At 41.2% G+C, this 23,589-nt stretch overlaps 1 long non-coding RNA gene across 2 annotated transcripts; it reads right to left on the bottom strand.

The window, feature by feature from the left end:
* Nucleotides 1-435: 435 nt before the first annotated feature.
* On the bottom strand, nt 436-1,288 carry LOC129763573 (uncharacterized). 2 transcript variants are annotated; one of them, XR_008740979.1, is made up of 3 exons: nt 1,057-1,288; nt 865-999; nt 436-784 (listed from the first exon to the last, which is right to left on the bottom strand). It is a non-coding gene; the product is annotated as an uncharacterized LOC129763573 (long non-coding RNA). The 2 variants fall into 2 exon arrangements; XR_008740985.1 differs by having other exon boundaries at nt 1,087-1,288.
* Nucleotides 1,289-23,589: the final 22,301 nt, after the last annotated feature.

Here is a 23,589-nt window from a genome sequence, read left to right as displayed (position 1 = left end):
TCAGAATCGACCGTCCCAGTTTTTAGTGCATAGTTGACCATAATCAGATCACTCCAAATATACTAAGTAATACCTTGAAGTTTTGTACCGATCCAGATATTCCATAGAACAACGTACAATATCGGTTATCCCATGGATCCATATGTCGGTCGGTATTGAATTAGAGAGACTTTAAACTCTGAGAGTTCATTCGTCTCTAAATCCATATGTGGTTGTTTCGAAGGCATTTAAGAGGTTTGAAGACATTTCGGAGTTTTACGAAATAAGGTGCGTTTTTTTATTTCTTAATAACAAACTCAATGAACTGATAATGTATTTATTTATAATAACTAACACAACTCTTCCTTCCAGCGTTTTGCTGCCAGAGAACGATGTGCCAAAGAGTGGCGTTAAGGTAGAACGATGAATTCCAACACTTTCCGCATCTTTTAAATGCGTGTATATGTCCTCAATTGAATCTTCAGTCCTAAAACATATGTAATCCGATAACACAATTTCCGCCGTTTCGTGATTTTTAAACATCGCAAACAACTCGAAGCGAACTTAACGCATGCATTCAATGGTTAGCATGTTCACCCTAGTCATCTACTCTAGCCCCTCCAGTTTCGAATCGAGTGAGTGATACACACGAGACGACACAAAGTTCCTCTGGAATGGGGGAGGACATGTCTCCCGTAGATGGCTTCCGCTTTTGAGACGGGCGATGGCGAATCAACATTTCCAGCGGCACAGAAAAGCATTGATGAGTATGCGTTTGGGTACAGAGTTATTACAAAAAGGAGAGCTGAGGATGGTGGAACGAAATTGAATCAAACTCTGCTCAAACTGGTATTGCGTGGGACAAGTAGAAAGTTTCATACTCACTCGAACCGAAATACTATACATGCTATGTTTAAAATATTGCTTTGATGACTTTCCGATCTTTAAGTGCTGTTACTCCTGTACATCTCACGATAGACACCTCTAGTTTAGTGTTCCCATAACATATTGATAATACGCCTAACAGGACGAAATAATCTTATTTTTCTAGTCGCAATTGTTTAAAAACAGGTCTACTGAGCAATCTACTGCTGTCAATGGGCTCACCAAACATAATGGCAGTCCATCCTTCGTCCTCCGACGTGGAGTTCAAAAGGTCCATATTTCCCAGTTATCTACTCACTTGTGTAACTCGTTCGCGAATCGGAACGATTCCCGCTTGATTTGACTTTGAACTAATTTTATTGAGCGGAAAATTTTCTATTACCATATCATATACATTCACATACGACGACGAGCGAACCCGTATGTGCCTTCGTCTGGCGATGCCTGGAACGGACTAGCGGAACTGTTGACACGGTGATGATGTTCTGATAGGGATGTCCACGTGCGAGAAACATATGAAGTTTTGACGTAGGACTACGTTTCGGCTACTACTACGGCTACTACTCAGGCAACAATCAAAATCAAGCTCCCTCCACTGGTGGTGAAGGCGGTAGCTCTCGACAAATTCACCAGAGAACGCGTATCGATGAGTGTGAGAGCAGAATACAAACTATGAGACATCGGCAGTGGCATTTTCACTGAAATGATATACCCCCGCGCAAGATGCATGCCTAAACTGAGGATGCAGTCATCATCCACCAAAGAGAAACCATGCGCTTTTTCATTTCACCGGCGAATATATAAAAAAAACTAGTGTGTGCTAGTTGTGAGAAATCTTGGTGCAAGTGAGTCACACTCTCTTACACTCTCTTTACCCTTGGAGCTCGAGTGTGCGAAAACCCTTGTCCAGTACTGAAGCGCGCTGATCCACACTCCGCCACACTGAGAAGTATACTGAAGAGTAAACTGAAACGTGCAATAACATTCGAAATATAATCCACACGCATGTCTCATCTCGGTTCACTTTTTTCAGCGAACCAAAACGCTAAGTTAATTGAAAAACAATTCTCATCAGCTCATCAAAGCTCATCAGAGTGTACTCTCCAGTGCATTTCTCCGCTACACTGTAGAGTGGTTGTGCGCTCTCTTTCCACACTCTAGTGCGACCGAGTGTTGAGTGAAAAAAACTGCTCCTCTATCTTCTTGCGCTCGCACATATCTAGAACTGTGGTGAATCAGGGCTTGGAAATATTGAGCTTGTTAAGTAATATTGAAAATATATTTTTGTCAGTGTAACGCGTTTATTTTGCTTGTCGATGCTGCTGTCGCTCATTCGATGGCAAACAAATTTACAACTGTGTTCATTCGTATTCATTCTGTGCTATCTGATCTTTCCTTAAAGCTCGAGTCGTGAGAATTAATTCACATTTATTCATTGCCATTGAATTGTCAGGAATATTGTGACTGTTCATTTTCAATATCCCGATATGTGTGTGATTTTCTCATTGAGTCAGTGCCGTGCCATTTTTGAAGTTACTCCGAAAGGGCAACACAAATCAGCTGTAACAGAACCAAATCGGTGGCGCAAGCGGAAATGCCAAGCAAGATCTGCATGCACACTCACAGCTATGGATTACATAGGCTTGGACGGCGAGGAGGTATTCTGTAGAATCGATCCGAGTAACGAATGCAAACTTCGTCAGCCAAAGCTGGATGTTGCCAATTTCATCCGCTGATCCTATAGCACAGTTTGATCCGTTTGCAAAAGGAAGCTCGAAATAGTCCCATTGCGGTCGTGTCTTGGACACCACCATTTTATGATCGTGTGTTCGGAATTTGGGTCAAAAATAAAATGTTTGAAATTTGAGTCAAGACGGTATTTTTTTACATCGGAATTGGAGTCTTTTGAAGCATTTCTGACAAGTGGAATTGGAATTGCATATTCACTATGTAAAATAAAAGCATTTCAACTGAGACGGAAACCTTGCATGCTTGAACAATTTAATTTCTTGTCACTATTATAAGCATTCTGTACTTCGTTATCTTCGTCACCCCTCTCATCAGTGCGTGAACAGCAACGGAATGGCGCGCCAAACGACTTCATCGCCATTAGTCGCATCCTCTTGTCGTTGCAGGTGATCTCAACGCCCGCCACGTTGACTGCCGGAACTACTGGCTTCTTTTCGACCACGTGCAGAATGGCCAGTATGCGGTTCAGTTATCGGATGAACCAACATTTACCGCTCCAGGAGGCCCATCGATCTTGGACAACTTCCTTTCGAACTTCCTTTCTTCCACTCCACTATCTCAGCTACGACCACCTGCCGATAGCTGTCGAAGTTGGGGTAAGCATTGTTCCAGCAAGGAGGAGTGACTTTAGAACAGGATTTTACTATCCATTCTATCACACAAAGCTCCGGTGAAGTTCTGGTCTGACTTGGCAAGGTACCATTACTGCCGAGTTGTCGTCAAGTGGTATGAGGAGAACAAGATCGATTTCATTGAAAAAACTATCAATCCACCAAATTGTCCGGATTTTCGACCCATCAAGAGATGATATTGTCCAATTATTAAAGTTGAACCGATCCCTTTGCCGTGCATACGGTCAAAATCTGCCACGCTTCAGCTGCTGTAATCGTCCAGAAACTCAGTCAACTATACAACCTCGCGTGATTTTGATGGCGAAATCAACAATATATAACTTGAATTTAGCAAAGTGTAATTAACGTCCAACAATGTCAATGATCTCTGCTGCTGAGTTGCGATTACGACGTGCTTGTTCTTACCGGAACGTGGTTACGAGCCGACATTGATGACACAGAAATAACATCTGCATACACACTTTTCCGATGCGACCGTAGTAGTCTAACCAGTAATTCTACTATGGGAGGAGGAGTGCTGATAGCGGTGAAAAAGCACCTGAATTATGAACTTGTTCCTCTACCGAATTGCGAACGTCTTGAACAAGTCGTAGTTCGTGTGAAAACTGCACATCGCTCGATGTATATCGTGACCATCTATCTCCCACCGTGCTCCTGTCCGGATTTGTATTCCACTCACGCAGACGCAGTGCAATGCATAGCAGATCTTCTGGGGCCGACATCATCATATCGGTAGGCGACTTCAACCTCCCTCATCTCCGGTGACAGTTTGACGATGCCGTGAATGGTTACATTCCATCAAACGTTTCATCTGAGGCCGAGGCGACCGATCATTCCCGGCTGCATGGAAACGTGCCTGTATTGTTCCGATCCATAAATCCGGAAACTGGGTTTATGTCAGCAATTATCGTGGAATATCAATACTGAGTTGTTTGAGCAAGGTCTTCGAAAAGTTAGTACACAAGGTGTTGTACAACGTGTCATCTTTCATCATCTCCGATAGCCAGCATGGCTTCATGAAACATCGGAGTACCACGACTAACCTCATGTGTTACGTCACCGCTCTATCTCGTGAAATAGAGCTCAGGCGACAAGTAGGTTCGGTGTACATTGATTTCTCGAAGGCATTCGACACTGTTCCGCATATTACTGTTATCAACAAAATGAAGCACATGGACTTTCTCGATTGGTTTATGGAGTGGTTATGGTCGTACTTGACGGATCATTCCGCGTACGTAATGGTTAATTATACAAAATCTATACCATTCAGTATCACGTCTGGCGTACCTCAGGGTAGCGTCCTTGGCCCTCTGATCTTCAACCTCTTTGTCAATGACCTGTCTTCACTGCTCTCTTCTTCTAAGTTTTCTTCTGCCGACGATCTGAAATTTTATCGGTACATCACCTTGCCCCTGGATCATGTCGCCTTGCAAGAAGATATAAACACAGTGCTGACATGGTGTGGCGATAACGGCATACAGGTCAATAGTAAGAAGTGCAAGATCATATCCTTCGGTCGCCGTTACAACGTTGCTTATCACGAATATTTTATGGACGCGGACTCACTTGACCGGGTCAAATCTATCTGTGATTTAGGAGTGACCATTGACGCCCAACTCAGGTTCAACGAACACGTAGGAATCACGACCGCAAAAGCTTTTGCTACTCTTGGATTTATCCGCCGGCACGCCTCCGATGTCACCGATATACACGCTTTGAAGTCGATCTACTGTTCTTTGGTGCGCAGTATACTGGAGTATGCTGCTACTGTCTGGTGCCCATACTACACATCGCACATAATCAGTATTGAACGCATACAGAGGAAGTTCATACGGTTTGCACTTCGTCAACTTCCATGGAATGATCCTATCGATCTTCCCCCATATTCCGACCGTTGCCAACCGATCGACTTGGAGACCTTATCCAGCAGGAGGGTCAATATGCAGCGCTTATTCGTCTTCGACTTGCTACGAGGCAATATTGACTGTTCTGAACTTCTGGAACAAATCTCGTTCTATGTTCCACCTCGACGTTTCCGGAGTTCGTCTTTGTTGGCACTTCCCCGTCATAGAACCAACTACGGCTACAACAATCCGTTCGACACGTGTCTTCGTGCGTTTAATAAAATCAGTGACAAATTTGAACTGAATATGTCCAAAAGCACATTTAAAATTAAGATAAAGAATATTGTATAGATTACTAACCATTATTCAGTCGGTACGTCTAGGACGAAGACGGTTATAAATAAATAAATCATCCTTACATCAATTTTACCAAAACGTCATCACGCTGTGCCGAACGATCGTAGTGCTCTGCCTCAACCGACAAAAACATCCGGGTTAGTAGTTGACCGTGAATATTTTCTAGAACTGTATCACGAACACTATGTACACCGCATCCGCACCCTCCCTCCTGTTGCTTTCTATCGTTCCTCAAGCAAAACGAGTCAACTGGTTCTGTATATCCTGTTTTTTACATCACGAAACGTGCGAGAACATGATAATATGCATCAAGAAAATGCAATTGTGATCCATCTTTGATTAGATGTCACAAACAAGTACGTCAGAATAGGAAAGATAGAAGACCGATAACATTCGATAATTTTCAGAACGATCACTAGTACGAGCGCGCCGCAACCCAGTACAACATCAATTCAATGTCCCGGATGGACTCCAACAATCTCCGAACAGAAACCCTCTCGTACTGCAATGCCAAGGCCAACTAACCAACTCAGAGATGCAACGCATTCGCACCATCCAACCGAGACGCAATTTCCAATAAATCCGAGCACTGCTTGTGTAAATTTCAACATTCTAATTTACTATCAAATAGTCGGTGAAATTAATACCTCAATCACTGATTACTATCTATCGCCAATAATAAGTAGATTTGTCACGCCGGATTCATGCCCGGTTGCTCGATGATGGACCAGATTTTTACACTGCGGCAGATCCTCCAAAAGTGCCGCGAACATCAAGTCCCTACGTACCACATCTTCGCCGATTTCAAAGCAGCATCTTAAAAAATCGGCCGACGACAACTATGGTGCATCGTGGACGAACACGGCTTTCCCCGAAAGCTAACCAGACTGATTCGGGCAACGATGTGCGGTGTGCGGTGCAGTGCGCGGGTCTCTGGCGATCTGTCGGAATCGTTCGAGACTCACAAGGGACTTCAATAAGGCGACACTCCTGTCTACTCTTCAACGTGGCGCTGGAAGGTGTTATGCGGAGGGCGGGCTTCAAACTGCGGGACATGATTTTCAACAAATCTAGTCAGTTTATCTGCTTCGCCGATAACGATGCAGGGCTTGGTATGGAACTCGATTTCTTTTGCATGGCCACCACGGGCACGCTTGCAGAAGTCCAGACGCTGAACCCAAATTTCACGCAATTTCACGTTCGATATTCGTACGAAGTTCATCAATCGTCGCTGGCTTGTTCGTATAGACCATGGACTTGACGTAACCCCACAGGAAATAGTCTAACGGCGTCAAATCGCACGACCGAGGCGACCAATTGACTGGGACATTTCGTGACAACACGCTCACCAAACTAGGTTTTCAATAAATCGTTCGTTAAATTCACTGTGTGGCCTGTGGCGCCGTCCTGTTGAAACCACATATTGCCCAAGTCCATGTCATCCAATCCGGGTCAAAAATATTCGGTTATCGTTGAGCGGTAGTGATTCCCATTCACAGTAACGTGCCGGTCTTGATCATCACGGAAGAAGTACGGCCCAATGACGTCGCCGAACGATAAACCGCACCACACCGTAATTTTTACGGAATGCAATGGTGACTCATGGAGTACGTGTGGATTACTGCCTGACCAATAACGCATATTTTGCTTATTGACGAAGCCATTTAGTCAGAAATGAGCCTCATCGCTGAAGATGATTTTTCAATGAAAAACCGGATCATTTTGAAGTTGTTGTTCACGAACATACGACGCTTCTGGTGGTCTAGAGGTCGATAGTTTGGAATATCAATTTTTCCCCTTTTTCCTATTCTCAAAAACTAATATCTTTTGAAGTGCTTAACTGATTCAGATGATTTACGGTTCAGTGAAAAAAATGGATTTTTCGGACCACCCTAAAATCAAAATGATCACCCTATCGAAAAACAAATAAAAAATACGAGTCTAATATTTTGCGATTAAAAACAAAACTACCACTTTTCACGGAAATCGGAGAACCACTATGTCGGTTTGGCATGGAATGGCTGTATAGTAAAAGAAAATTGTAAGGGGTCAAAGGGTAATCAACCAATGAAGAGTTCTCCGATTGGACCCACGAACGTTCGCTTAGTAAGGAAACGTGAACGTTTGAATCTATTTATATAAAAATGGATTTCTGTCTATCTGTCTGTCTGTCTGTCTGATTCTTATGGACTCCGAAACTACTGAACCGATCGACACAAAATTTGGTATATAGGGGTTTTTGGGGTCGGGGAAGGTTCTTATGATAGTTCGAGACCCCTCCCCCCTCTCTAAGGTGAGGGGGGGCTGCCATACAAATGAAACACAAAATTTCTGCATTACTCGAGAATTAACCAAGCAAATGAAACCAAATTTAACATGTGGAGGTTCTAGGGTGCAATAAATGATTCTATGGTGGTTAGATACCCTCCCCCCCTCTCTAAAGGGGGGGGGGGCTGCCATACAAATGAAACACAAAAATAGGGTGCAATAAATGATTTTATTGTGGTTAGAAACTAGTTAGAAACTCCCACCTCTCTTAGGAGGAGCTGCCATACAAATGAAACACAAATTTCTGTATTACTCGAGAATTAATCACGCAAATGAAACCAAATTTGGCATATGGAGGTCCTAGGACGCACGAAACGTTTCCATGGTGAATAGACACTCCTCCCCTCTCTCTGAGGGGAGGGAGGAGGAACTGCCATACAAATGAAACATACATTTCTGCATAATTCAAGAACTAATCAATCGAACGGAACCGAATTTGACATGTGGAGGTTTTAGGGAGCAAGAAACATTTCTAAGATTGCTCAAAACTCCTCCTATCTTTCTATGTGGGGGTAGGTGGCTGCCATACAAATAAAACACAAATTTCTGCATTACTCGAGAATTAACCAAGCAAATGAAACCAAATTTAACATGTGGAGGTTATAGGGTGCAATAAATGATTCTATGGTGGTTAGATACCCTCCCCCCCCCTCTCTAAAGGGGGGGGGCTGCCATACAAATGAAACACAAAAATAGGATGCAATAAATGATTTTATTGTGGTTAGAAACTAGTTAGAAACTCCCACCTCTCTTAGGAGGAGCTGCCATACAAATGAAACACAAATTTCTGTATTACTCGAGAATTAATCACGCAAATGAAACCAAATTTGGCATATGGAGGTCTTAGGACACACGAAACGTTTCCATGGTGAATAGACACTCCTCCCCTCTCTCTGAGGGGAGGGAGGAGGAACTGCCATACAAATGAAACATACATTTCTGCATAATTCAAGAACTAATCAATCGAACGGAACCGAATTTGACATGTGGAGGTTTTAGGGAGCAAGAAACATTTCTAAGGTTGCTCAACACTCCTCCCATCTTTCTATGTGGGAGGAGGGGGCTGCCATACAAATAAAACACAAATTTCTGCATAACTCAAAAACTAATCAAGCAAATGGAATCAAATTTGGCATATGGAGGTTTTAGGGAGCAATAAATGTTTTTATGGTGGTTTGACACTCCTTTCCCCTCTCTAAAGGAGGGTTCCCATACAAATGAAACACAAACTTTTGCATAAATAGAGAACTAATCAAGCAAATGGAGCCAAATTTGAGATTTGAGAGTTTTTGAATACGAGAAATGTTTCTATGGTGGTATGACACCCCTTCCTTTTCTGGAAAGAAGAGGGGGTCCCATAAAAATAATGCACATATTTCAACCAAACATATTCCAACCAAACATATTCCAACCAAACATGACAATTGAAAATTTTCAGAAAACTCTGAAGGAAAATGGGAAAATTCGGAAAATTCCATTCGCATATGTTCTTTCATTACATAGTGACAAGCGTTATTTGTCCATTTGATGTTTTTATTTTTATTTTTTATTAAGTCGTTTATTTTTAAAGGCTCAGTTACATAAGTTTAAAGGAGTCAACCTCTGAACTATATTTCAACTAGAATATATAACCATGTTTCCTTAATTCTATGGTTGATAAAATAGGAAACCGATTACTCGCGGTCAACTCGAGTTCAGAAGGGTGACACATTTTCGTTATGAAAAGGATGGGATGTAAGGAGATTGTAACAATATTCACACTCATACTCACATTCTCATTCGTACTCACACTTCACACTAAATTCTTAAAAACTATCCTTACATCTAATATGTATTACAATTCACCTTATTCCAATGGAAGTGAACCGATAACTCACCAAGGACGAAAAGGAGGGGAAAGGATATAAGGAAAATCACACACGAAGATCGATAGCTTTCAGGAAGACATATATTTGGGACATGTAATCAAGATCTAGCCGAGCCAACACATCTCTCACCGGCACATTGGGCTGCCTTCCTCTAGCCCGAAGAGAGTTTTCTAAATTCGATCTGGCAACAACATACCCCTTGCACGACCAAACAACGTGTTCGATGTCGTGGTAACCTTGGCCACAAACACAGATATTGCTGTCGACAAGATTAATACGAAAGAGTAGCGCATCTAACGAACAGTGATTGAACATGAGCCGAGAGAAGGTGCGAATAAAGTCCCGACTCAAGTCCAGACTTTTGATCGATGGTTTAAGGCTAACCTTAGGGATAATCGAGTGAAACCACCGGCCCAATTCATCTTCGTTCCACTTGGGTTGCCAGTTAGCGATTGTATTTTTACGGACTAAAGAATAAAATTCATTGAAGGTGACAGAGCGCCCAGTGTATCGCTACCAATTCAGCAATATACACTGAGCAAGAATTCTGAAGACTGTTGGAGGTGCTAAAAAATTCGTTGAACACTCCAAATCCGGTGGACTCATTCATAGAGGACCCATCAGTAAACTACATATTATTACAATTGACACGCCCATACTTTGCTTCGAAGATCGTTTGAATGAACTCCGATCGATGATAATCTGGAATTCCATGGATATCCTGCTTCATGGACAGATCAAAATGCACAGAGGAATTGATGTAGTCAGGGGAACAAACACGGTTGGGAATATACGAAGAAGGATCAACCTGCATGGAGATGAATTCATGATATGAACTCATGAATCCGGAGTGAAAATTTAGCTCGAACAGCTGCTCAAAATTTCCGATCACCAATGGGTTCATGACCTTACACCGGATGAAGAACCGAAGAGATAATAAATTGAAGCGATCTTTTAGTGGGAGTACGCCTGCCAAAACCTCGAGACTCATGGTATGCGTTGAGGGCATACATCCCAACGCAATACGGAGACAAAGATACTGAATTCGCTCAAGTTTAATGAGGAGTGTTTTGGCCTCTGATTGAAAACAGAAACTACCATACTCCATCACTGAGAGAATAGTTGTTCGATACAACATTATAAGATTATCTGGATGTGCTCCCCACCAGGTGCCGGTAATTGTGTGGAGAAAATTTATTCTTCGTTGGCATTTTTTACTGAGATACCTAATATAGACCCCCCCAAGTACATTTGGAGTCGAACCAGACCCCAAGATACTTGAATGACATAGCATGAGTGATCGGTTTACCCAAAAGTTGAAGCTTTGGTTTTGCTGGTCTATGCTTCCTAGAAAAAACCACCATCTCTGTTTTCTCCGTGGAGAATTCGATCCCTAGCCCAATGGCCCAGGTTGAAAAATTGTTTAAGTTATCTTGTAAGGGTCCTTGCAGATCGGATTCGTTTGATCGTACGACAGACACCACTCCATCATCTGCAAGTTGTCTTAGGCTGCAATTTTGTGTAAGGCAATTGTCGATGTCGCTTACATAGAAGTTGTACAAAAGGGGGCTTAAACATGAGCCCTGGGGGAGACCCATGTTAGAGAACCGACTTACTGCCGAATCTCCGTGAGAAAAGTTCAAATGTTTCTCACAAAGCAAGTTATATAACATATTATTCAATAGAGGCGGCAGACCCCGAGAGTGTAATTTGTCTGACAAAACCTCTATTGAAACAGAATCAAAAGCCCCCTTTATGTCCAAGAATACTGAAGCCATTTGTTTTTTTTTCGTGTTTCGGCGTAAGCCATTTGATTTTCTGATAAAAGCAACGCAAGACAATCATTCGTCCCCTTGCCCCTGCGGAACCCATATTGTGTATCTGAGAGTAGGCCATTCGTTTCAACCCATCGATCAAGGCGAAACAAGATCATTTTCTCCAACAATTTTCGTATACAAGACAGCATTGCTATTGGGCGGTACGAATTGATGTCGGACGCGGGCTTTCCGGCTTTTTAATAGCTATAACTCGTACTTGTCTCCAATCATCTGGAACAATATTATGCTCCAGAAACCGATTGAATAAATTGAACAAGCGATGTTTCGCCACATTAGGGAGGTTTTTCAGCAAGTTGAACTTAATTCTATCCGATCCCGGAGCAGAATTGTTACATGAAAGGAGAGCAAGAGAGAATTTTACCATCGAAAACGGAATCGGGACAAACCTTCCGTGCAAAATTGAAAATCCATCGATGTGAATATTCTTCGCTTTCATTCGATGAATAGCAATTTCTCATGTTTCGAGCCACTTTCCATAATTTTTTCATTGACGTTTCTCGTGACAAACCTCCCACGAAATTTCGCCAATAAGCACGTTTTTTCCCTTTGATCAAGTTTTTAAATTGATTTTCAAGGGCTAAATACGTTTGAAAATTCTCAATGGTTCCACGTTTCCGAAAAAGTTTAAATGCATTCGATTTATCCTGATAAATCTTGGAACACTGGCTATCCCACCATAGATTGGGAGGCCTTCGGCGAATGGTGAAACCTGGGATGGGTTTCGTTTGAGCGCGAACTGATAACCATGATAACGAAAAATAAATTTTGGACGGAACGAAGTTTGCGGGGTCAGCTAGTATTCATATAAAAAAACAGATTCGGACGGGACGAAGTTCGCCGGGTCAGCTAGTCATAATATAAAAATCGTTATCAGACTTGATTTTAGTACAAGTTCTTTCAGCCCTTGCAGAAAAAAATATGTGACTCTATCACATTGAATGCATATTGATACGATATAGATAATTTTCATTCTTAATTTTTGTTTCAAAAATTTGTCTATTCCACCCGAAAATTCTTTACCATTTCCACTCCACAGAAATGCAACACGGAGCTCAATGTCATCAAAGTCGAATTGTGTTACAATGTTGCCGCATTTGCTCAATCTGATTGTATTAAAGGGTGTGTCACATCAAATTGCATCACGGAAAAAACGCTGTAGAAATTCGCCCAGTAGACCGATCCTTTTGAAAATTTTAGACAGTAAAATAAAAGCTATTAAACTACTTTTGGCATTTTCTTTTTATTCATACTTCGAGCCCAAGCCCGTATGCTCGCACCTTCCTCTTTACCCCGTCCATAAGGTTCTGTACAACGTCAGGTTGTAGTTTTATTTGAACAGAAATCCATTTTCCCTTGAAGTCCGCCTCCGATTTGACAACTTTTGGGTTCTTCCGGAGGGCCTGCTTCATGATCGCCCAATATTTCTCTATTGGGCGAAGCTCCGGCGCGTTGGGCGGGTTCATTTTCTTTGGCACGAAGGTGACCCCGTTGGCTTCGTAACACTCCAACATGTCCTTTGAATAGTGGCAAGAAGCGAGATCCGGCCAGAAGATGATCGGGCCCTCGTGCTGCTTCAATAGTGGTAGTAAGCGCTTCTGTAGGCACTCCTTAAGGTAAACCTGCCCGTTTACCGTGCCGGTCATCACGAAGGGGGCACTCCGCTTTCCGCAAGAGCAGATCGCTTGCCACACCATGTACTTTTTGGTAAACTTGGATAGTTTCTGCTTGCGAATCTCCTCCGGAACGCTGAATTTGTCCTCTGCGGAGAAGAACAACAGGCCCGGCAGCTGACGAAAGTCCGCTTTGACGTAGGTTTCGTCGTCCATTACCAGGCAATGCGGCTTCGTCAGCATTTCGGTGTACAGCTTCCGGGCTCACGTCTTCCCCACCATGTTTTGCCTTTCGTCGCGGTTAGGAGCCTTCTGAGCCTTGTATGTGCGCAGGCCCTCCCGCTGCTTGGTCCGCTGGACGAATGAACTTGACAAATTCAGCTTATTGGCGACATCCCGAACCAAACTTCTCGGATCACGTCTAAACTGCTTAACTACGCGCTTGTGATCTTTTTCACTAACGGAGCATCCATTTTTCTTCACCTTCCGGTCGATGGTTAGGTTCTCGAAGTATCGTTTTAGTACTCTGCTGACCGTGGATTGGACGATTCCCAGCATCTTACCGATGTCCCGATGTGACAACTCCGGATTCTCGAAATGAGTGCACAGGATTAATTCACGACGCTCTTTTTCGTTCGACGACATTTTTCCAAATTTACGATAAATTGACAGTGAAGCATGGCCAACGTGATCTATACAATCTTATCTGATTATAAGCGAAAGCTGAAGATATAATTCCTAAAAATTAAATTTATACAGCGTTTTTTCCGTGATGCAATTTGATGTGACACACCCTTTAGATTCGATCGGATTGCAGAATACAACATTGTGATTAATTTCAAATTCGATCGAATTCCGGAATAGGGGTGAACCATTAGTTGTTTCATAATTATAGAGCCAGAAATAAATATAATAATCAAGAAGTATTTTAATTTCCCTTTTTTTAACGATAACTTGACATTTTTTTAAAAATGATAACTTGAACACTTCCGTTTTATGTCCTACACATCCGTTAGTCCCGAGAGGGGTGAGCGACGACGATCGAATTTGCTACAGGTAAATGATTATCAAACGGCGAGTTATGTTATGCTCTCCAGCATCGTCACCATTTAACGTCGATAATCACTTTTTATAATAGACAGAATATTTTCGCCTCGGTTCGATGAAACCCGAAGTGCCGCGCTGTGACGCCGCTCAACGGGAAGTGCGCTGCACAGTTTCTTTTAACTGTCTGCTTTATGGATAGATAGGCAGCTTCCGTTAGTGGATATCCTTGTTTTGACGTGCGAAAGGAGTATTCACTTTGATCGGTGTTAACATATATGTTTAACAGAGTTACGAGCAGAATTTTGCAAACAGCAATTAAAATGCATTCAACGGTATTCGGATAGTCAGTAACTAAAGCAGTTAAATTGAGTTTGGTAACCATTAAACCACCAACATGTTTATGAGAATCAAACCAATCCATACCACCACATCAATCATTAAAGGTGGCTTCCCAGAGGATGGCCTTCAACCAATCCAAAATTATTGGATTTTTCTCCAGGTTACTATAACAGCATACACCTACGCGCATACGTGAAATTATATGGACACTGGCCTTTTGTTGTGAGAATAATTATATTATCTTTCACAATTTTCTGCTCTGCACGCATACGAAACCATGCCGGGACATCAAGCTTTTGTAAATCTTAAACATTTCAATTAACCATGAATTTGTTCCACTTTAAAATTATTTTTGATGGAACATGCTTGTTGTCTGATGAAAACTACCCTCTTGAAGGTAAAACAAAACCTGAAGACTATAGAGGTTCAATTCACGTTTCACGATTAGACTAATTTGGCGTTGGAACGCCAATTATCCACTGTGGCAGTCAACGAAACTGACATGTATCATACAGAGCATCGTTGCGAAAAAAATGTTAACTACCCTGTGCGCGGAATGAGAGTGCTGACAAACCATCACTCTAGGCATCCCCTCCAGCATCAGCCAGTATTTTACCGACAGACCACTGTTTATAATTATTTGATATAATTATCATAATTTTATTAGCAATTTATTCAATTTACTCCCTCACACAAAAACACACACATATACACACGGTCGCGAACACCGGAACTCGCGCTGATGGCGCGTTTCACGATGAGTTGGATTTAAGCAGCAGATGGCATTCTGTCTCTCACACAGTCAGGACGCGTCCATCACGCGGAGCCCATCTGAACGCATAATTGGGTCCGTCCAAAACATCCCGTCTCATGATTATGATGAAGGACGCTCCAACCAACCACTGCTGGCTGTTGTCTGCCAAACACCAGTTGCTGCGGCGGGGGACGATGCATCGAAACGCAACGCATTTCATCGTCTAGTTGTTGTGGTTTCCAGCCACACAAAGTCCCCAAAATGCATCACTATAATTTAGAGTGGGTAACGCTGGAAGATGCGAAGTTTAGAGTACCATTTGAAGTGTATGTATGAATATTTCTGGGAAAATCATCTTCGATTTTATGATGATGACTACTTCAATTGGTACTCCATTTTGAATTATGTTTCATTTTTCCTTTTAAATATACGATTTTGACATAGGACTATGTCTTTGATTTCTATATAGGGGGATCACTCTACGAAAAATGTAACAATTCGTTAAGAGTTTTCAAACGAATATTACTCAAAATCGTTATTGCGACATATTTTTTGCTATATACCATTAGACAGGAAATTTATCCAGCTTTTTTTTTGCTTAAAACATAAACAGTGAATGTAGTAAAAAAGTTAACAATTTGGCGATAAAAATGGGTATGTTTTCTTTCGATTGCACTATCCATTCGATTTCCTCCCCGACGCAACGAGCAATCTTTTTGCCTAAATTCGGGCGTTAGCTCTTAATGTGAGTTGATGCGTATAATGAATTATTCTCCATTTACCGATTATAGGTATATACCAGTTGTTATATTGTATGTTACCCAATCAATTCGTTCCCACTCCACATTTTTTTCGTGTAGGTCTTGCTATTAAAAATTTATGTTATTGTGGTCCAGGATGTAGTAATATCGAGCATGTTGTTTTGTTATGCAAAACACGCAATTAATGAAAGACAGAAGAAAGAGTAGTAACGGCTTTAATGGTATTTTTGTGTACATTTTTGAACGTTCATAGGTCCAATCGCAGAACTGTTCATTGATGGATTTTCTAATCTATCCTTTAAAATTACCTTTTACTATAAAATTCCTAGTACTACTACCAAAACTCGTCATTGTAATATCAGATTATTTTAAGACATATATTCTCGTTCAAGATTTTTCAACCACTTGCAAATAACATGTTTCTCCGTTACATGGAATAAATCATGGAATAAATGTTTGATACAAAAAATAAGATAGAATAAAGACAGCCCTAAATCAGACAATTCCTTTCTACAGTTTTGCTCTTATATAGATAGAAGAAGATCTAGGAGTGCGTTTTATCACATTAAAAAAATTCAATTATCATGTTTGGTTGGAATATGTGTATTATTTTTACGGGACCCCCTCTCCATTTCAGAGGAGGGAGGGGTGTCATACCATCATAGAAACATTTCTCATATTCAAAAGCCTTCACATGCTAAATTTGGCTCCATTTGATTGATTAGTTTTCGAGTTATGCAGAAATTTGTGTTTCATTTGTATGGTAGTCTCCCCTTAGAGAGGAGGAAGGAGTGTCGAACCAACATAGAAACGTATATCGATCCCTAAAACCTCTATATGCTAAGTTTAATTCCATTTGTTCGATTAGTTCTCGAGTTGTTCAGCACCCTCTCCTCCTTCTCTTTAGAGAAAGGAGTGTCAAACCACCATAAAAACATTTATTGCTCCCTAAAACCTCCATATGCCAAATTTGGTTCCATTTGCTTGGTTAGTTCATGAGTTATGCAGAAATTTATGTTTCATTTCTATGGCATCCCCCCCTAGGAGGAGGTAGGAGGAGTGTTGAACCACCTTATGGGCACCTTACACGATCAAAAGGATTGACAATAAGTATCTTCAATATCGTGACAGCTAGGCTTTCGACATCCGATCTAACCTCAATCAATATTTTGCCACCTTACACGGTCAATATCGCCCTCAACCCGAGACAACGAAAGTATCCGCGATGGCTAGTGGCGACAATCGAGTTTGGAATCCAAACTATTCTTCATCAGATTAGAAGGCTGAAAGGCAATTTTCAATTGGTAAAATTTGAATGAAAATATCTACTTGGTATTATTTAATTAGTTGAAGCGCGTAATCCTAACCCTAACTTAACCTTTTTCTTCAGATATTCAGATATTCCTACTAAAATGTATTATTATAATATAACGTCAATTTCAGACACAATTTTTGCATGGGATTTTCTCACCACTTGCAGAAAAAAAGTGATTCGCATTCACATAGAATATTAATTTGATTCGGAAAAGTAAATTTTCATTCATAATTTATACTTTAAAACTCGTTTTTCCCTCTCAGTAGCACATCATAATACTCATTTCACAAATACAGACTGTTCCTTTCAGTTTCAGAGATGCCAGATTATTTTAGTTTGCGAAAATATATGCAAGTTATATTATCTGCAAGCAAATGTTTTTATTCCGTAAATAAGACTATGACAGTAGAACCCCGATTATCCGCGAGCGGGTGCTCCGCCGTGCGGATTATTCGCGACTGCGAGTTCCATAGTAAATCAATAGGCCTTTCCGGAATTTGTTGATGAGTGGTAGGCTCATGATCTTTTGTTGTGGTCATGGCTTTTACATTATTTAGCCACTGGTATACACGACCTTATAGATGGATAGTTTAATGATTTCTGTATTGATAAAACATAGTTTTATGTTGTTGTTATGTTGTTTATGTTGTAGTTTTTTTTTATGTTGAAACATTTTTGTTCATGTTTACATTTCTTTTTTGGTCCTTTAATGGGTCATCCGCGATTTTCGATATTCACGATGAGTTTACTCGACTATTCCGCGGATAATCAGGATTCTGATGTAACTTGAATTAACACGTGATGTTTTTTCAGCTGTGATTTTCCCAGATCTTCTCATTTCAATTTTATAACGGAGTGTGAAGAAACACACAACTTAGACTAAAGTGGCTGCCCCGCTCGTTAGCGCAAAGAATGACCGAGTTCAACGTTAAAAAATTCCTAAGACGTTGTAAATTTTCATTCACTTTCTCACCTTCACATTGTCAGTTTACTTTAAGGTTTTGATTTGTTTCGTGAAAAGTATCGTATTTTGCTATTTCAAGTACAGTAATTTACATTTAATGCGACATTTTTTAATTGGACAGACCTGTAATGCGACACGTTTAATTGGACATGTTTACCTCTAATTGGACATTTTTGTAAACATCGAGTTCGGGGCCTAAATTATGCCCCCACATTGCAATTCGCCACCATACGTCGAATCTGTACCACTCTCATCGCTAATGTCCAATTACAGATCAAATTCACCACCAATGCGACACTGAGTGGTTCCTCGGCATGTCGCATTAAATGTAACTTAATGTATCAGTTTTCCAAACCAAAAGCTTTCATGTATGATTCCTACAATTTCAGAAGTTCATAAATTTTAATTGTAATCGCAAAAAGACTAACAAAAATTAATTGTCCGCTTGCAAATCTGGCAACTCAGTCTGGAAGTCCGTGAGGTAAAACGTCATCATCATGCATCCATATGAAATGTCACGATATTGATGCCCGAAAATCAGAAAATCCGGATTTCTGAGTTGTCGGCCATGTTCAGCTGTCATTATGCTCTCAAATGTCATCATATTGTCAATAAAGTTGACCGTGAAAGGTCCGCTTTAGAAACGTTTCGTGCCCCCTAAAACCTCCATATGCCTAATTTGGTTCTAATTGCTTGATTAATTCTCGAGTAATGCAGAAATTTGTGTTTCATTTGTATGGCATTATTAAAAAAAGGTTGAAAAATCGAACATTTTTTTAGTGAGGAGGTAAAGTGGTCATCTGTGGAGCAAAGTAGTCACTCGCACATATCACGCTAGAAGAGATAGATTTATGCGTGTTTTCTTGGCCAAATTTGTTTAAATCATTATTGAAATAGTAGGTTCATGTATGAAATGAGCTAGGCCTATTCACCTAGAATCGTTGAAATTGAAATTTGGGTTTTTCTCATACGTACAAAAACGTAGTAGGAAAAACATAGCGTTTTGCAAAATGAGGCTTGGTTTTGGTTAAGGTGGCATATTTTTTCTGGGTCAAACCCACAAAAGGGACCCCCGTGATAAGGTATATCTGCTTTTGAAAACAGAACATTGTCAGCGGTCGTCCTCCACTAACCACTTTGCCCCCCAAACAAATATGCGAAATATGTGAAATAATCGCTGAAGTTGAACAAAATATCTGTTCACATCCCCTAGAATATGTGATCAGTCGTCCAAACTGTTGATTTGTCGCATATATCAGATCAAATAAACTAAATTTCACTAGAAATACCTTAAATTCGGAACGCACAAAACTACGGCCGAATGACTACCTAGACTGTGTTTTTTGTTTTTATTTATTTCTTGACATGCGACAGCTCCACTGTCGCACAGGGTGACTCAAAAGTCATGAAATTCTTGAAACATAAGATGACTATCAATACGGTGTCAATAGTCAATAGTTATACTACCAAACAAGCAGGTGACCACTTTATCCGCACTACCCTTATAGATTTTTCTACCTAATGGGGGATAATGGCAAATAACAAAAACGTGCGCGAAGCATCAGTACCGAGATCGAAACAATTGGAAACCCTCATAGCTTTCGGAATAATAACGAGAAATTTAGTAATCCACCTAATCGCTGTTGATTAAACAAATTTCCTTCTCACGTTTATCGGCTTCATGTCTTCTGTGGTAAAGTCGGTAAGCGAAGTAGTCCTATACACCGACACCGACCAAAACTTTGAGTTTCCCGTTTGGGGTAAACATGATCATCGCATCGCAAAGATTGTAAGGACTTCAAGAGACTCAACCACACACAATCCGATGATACGGAGATCATCTACAAGCATGATTCGTTCAGAGCAGAACTGGTAAAAAATTACGCGTGAAATACTGAAGCGCGCTAGAGATGTGGAAAACTTAAATTTGCTATCTCAAACGCTTTGTTATGAAGAATTGCAAAGCAAGTACCACTACCTAGTTGGATTGCCGAATCGCAATTATGAGCAGAGCGTTCCCCATCTGCTAATCGGATTATGTGATCTATCCCTTTCAATCCAAAAAAAAATCAAGGGAGCAAATGAAGGCCAATAGCAGTGCTCACAAACGTTGACTGGTGTGTTTGGAAATTTGTCATATAATCCAGATCGTTTAACTCTCCTATGATACAGTTCTCCAACTCCCGGCCGCACCGATTCTTGCCAAGTCGTGCTCCACCTGGTCTAACCACCTCGCTCGCTGCATCTTCGAAACTCACGGCTATTGTTGTTGTCAGTTGTTATCAACGAGCCAAGGTTCGATCCCAACATTACTACCAAGAAGAATTTTATTGTGATCAGTCCCTCCTGCTAGCATGTATTTAGTCTTAGCCACTACCGTCGCATGTGTTCTTCCGATTATGTCCACGTCGTCGGCGAAGCAGATAAACTGACTAGACTTGTTGAAAAACGAACCCCGTATGTTGAAAGCCGCTATCCGTCTAACACCTTCTAGGGTCACGTTGAAGAGCAGACAGGAGAATCCATCCCCTTGTCGAAGTCCCCTGTGATTCTAAAACGATCCCGACAGATCACCTGAGATTCGCACAATGCACCGCACACCGTTCATCGTTGCCTGAATCAGTCTTATCAGCTTTCGAGGAAAGTCGTGTTCGACTATGATTCTTCATAGCTGTCGTCTGCGTCTCTGAAGTCGACGAAGATGTGGTGCGTAGGGAACTGATATCCAGCCCAATAACTTCCCACATTTTTTTTACTATTGGCGATAGAAGGCGAAAGAGGATCTGAGACAGAATTTTGTTGGCACCATTCAGGACCGTGATTACACGGTAGTTCCCACAATCCAGTTTGTCATCTATTTTAGGAATGCGATAGATTACCCCTTCCTTCAACTCCTCCGGAAACTGTTCAGATCCTGATTATCAACCTCGTTGTTCACTGCACTCGTGTAGTCCTCTTTTCGATCACCTCGCGTTCGTTCGTCAAGATGCCTCCTTCCTTGTTCCTGCACATTTCAACCCGCGGCGAAAACCCTTCGTGCAAGGCGTTTAGTTTCTTGAAGAACTTCCGCAATTCTTGAGAACGATAAAACAGCCTCATCTCCTCACACTCTTTCTTTCTTTTTTCCCGAAAGAGATGTGTTTTTTGGCTTCGCTTCAATCGATGCTGTTCCACGTTTTGTCGAGACGCTCGTTGCAGCATGCCTGCTCGCTCAGGAGCGCTCTGTACTCGTCGTCAGACCACTCATTCTGTTGTCCCCGTTGTTCATACCCGATAACGGTCTCTGCTGCTTCTCAGATGCTCCAGCATTCATCGAGAGGAGCAGCATCCAGTTCGTCTACCCCCGGTAACGCAGCTTCAAGACGCTGCGAGTATGTTGTAGCAACGCTCGGCTCCTGCAGTCGTCTTAGGTGATACTGTGGTGAGCGCTGGTATCCTATGCTATTGGCGACTGACTGTTTAGAACGCAGTTTGACCATCAACAGGTAGTGGTCCGAATCGATGTTAGCGATAGGTTCTGACATCAATGATATCCGAAATGTGCCGACCGTCGATCAAAACGAGGACAATTTGTATTTTCGATTGCTGTGGTGATCTCCAGGTGTAACGGTATTGGAAGCTGTGCTGTAAGAAGGTGCTTCGTATAGCCGTGTTCTTGGAAGCAGCGAAGTCGACAAGTTCTAGGCCGTTTTCGTTGGTTCTCGGATGGGCGTTGAACCTACCAATTATCGGTCTGAACTTTTCCCCTTAGCCGTCCTGAGCGTTCAAATCACCGAAGACGATTTTGATGTCGCGGTTTGGGCAGCGATCGTTTTCACGCTTTAGCTCTGTGTAGAATTCGTCTTTGTCGTCATCGGTGCTAGCTAGATGGGGGCTACAACATGTGAACGGGCACTGTGAACAGAGCGAACAGGAGGAAAAGTCCTGCTAGAGAGCGGACAACATGAATTTTGGAGAGTCAATTGTGTGTCACTTCTTGCACTAAATTGTGGTGTTCTTATTTTGTTCATAACTTTTTATCCCATGTAGAACGCGATATAATGACACAAAGCGTCGGTTATCATGCCACTGAGTAAAGAATGTTTTTGTAGTTTTGCATCATATTTTTGTTGATTTTTATGCGATGCCAAGTACAGATTGAAATGGTTACCATCAGTAGGTTTTAATGTTTTGTTTATTAGAAATGGTGAATAATAGTGATGATGGAACAAACATATCATCTCCTGTGACCCTGTGCCTGGCAACTAGAAAAAGACCGCCGCGATAGCTGTTATAACTATAACACCAAGAAGGAAAAAAAAAGTAGAAGGGTCCGAGCCTAGGGGCAGGGACGTAAGTTTGACGTTGGGCTGTAATTGTTCGGAACAATTGTTTTTTTTATGTGATTCTTTTCATTATTCATAAATATCTAGTTTGAATTTTTTTGAAACTGCAAATGTTTGTTATATGTACTCATAACCATCACCTACGTTTTACGAGTTATTTCAGCGTTAAAGATAATAATGGGGTTTCAAGCAGAATGAACCCCTTTCAAATAGAAATTATGAATGAAAGTTAGCTTCTCCATTGTCATCGCGGATACATTTCGTTTTGTTTCCACCGTGAAGTGTATTGGGCCAATGAATTTCTATGGAATTGCGGGCATCTTACTAACCCACTCCACCATTTACATCACCCTTATTCCTACACATTGACTGGATGTCCAATTTGTTTGATAGAACGAATTATTGCCCACAATCTTGTGTTGCATACAACATTCACGGGAACCAAGTTGAAAAAATGCATAATACATGATTTACCTTTGCATTCGCTCGCAAAACATACCTCTCTTATTCGTGAAATTGCTCATTTCTTTTACTATTTCCACTGTTGATGTCTCAGGCGAAAAAAAAAGCTGGATAAATTTGCCATCTAATGGTATATATTATAACATATATCGTAAGAGGGATTCTACGTAATAGGCATTTGCATTTTTCTTGATTTTTCGTTACATTTTTCGTACAGTGATCCTCCTATATAGAAATCAAAGACGTAGTCCTACGCCAAAAACGTTTGCGATGTGCACATTATTCTCCTGCAAATCGCGAGGGGAACAATGAATTATGACTGAACCATCTTCAGCTGCTTGTACAAAAACCATCCAAACCACTAAAACTTTCTATTATTTGTAACTATTTCGATAAATTTCAAGCAAGATGTAAAGAATGTATTTTCCAGCAGTGGGAGCTGTGTTCTTCGGTGTAAAACTGAATGTGAGTATTCGTTATGCTTTGTTGTCAATCTTAAATTTCTAATATCTTCTCAATGAATTTTTCTTCC

The sequence above is a fragment of the Toxorhynchites rutilus genome, chromosome 1, assembly GCF_029784135.1.
Source record: "Toxorhynchites rutilus septentrionalis strain SRP chromosome 1, ASM2978413v1, whole genome shotgun sequence".
NCBI lineage: Eukaryota > Metazoa > Arthropoda > Insecta > Diptera > Culicidae > Toxorhynchites > Toxorhynchites rutilus.
This window is presented reverse-complemented; position numbering and strand designations above follow the sequence as displayed.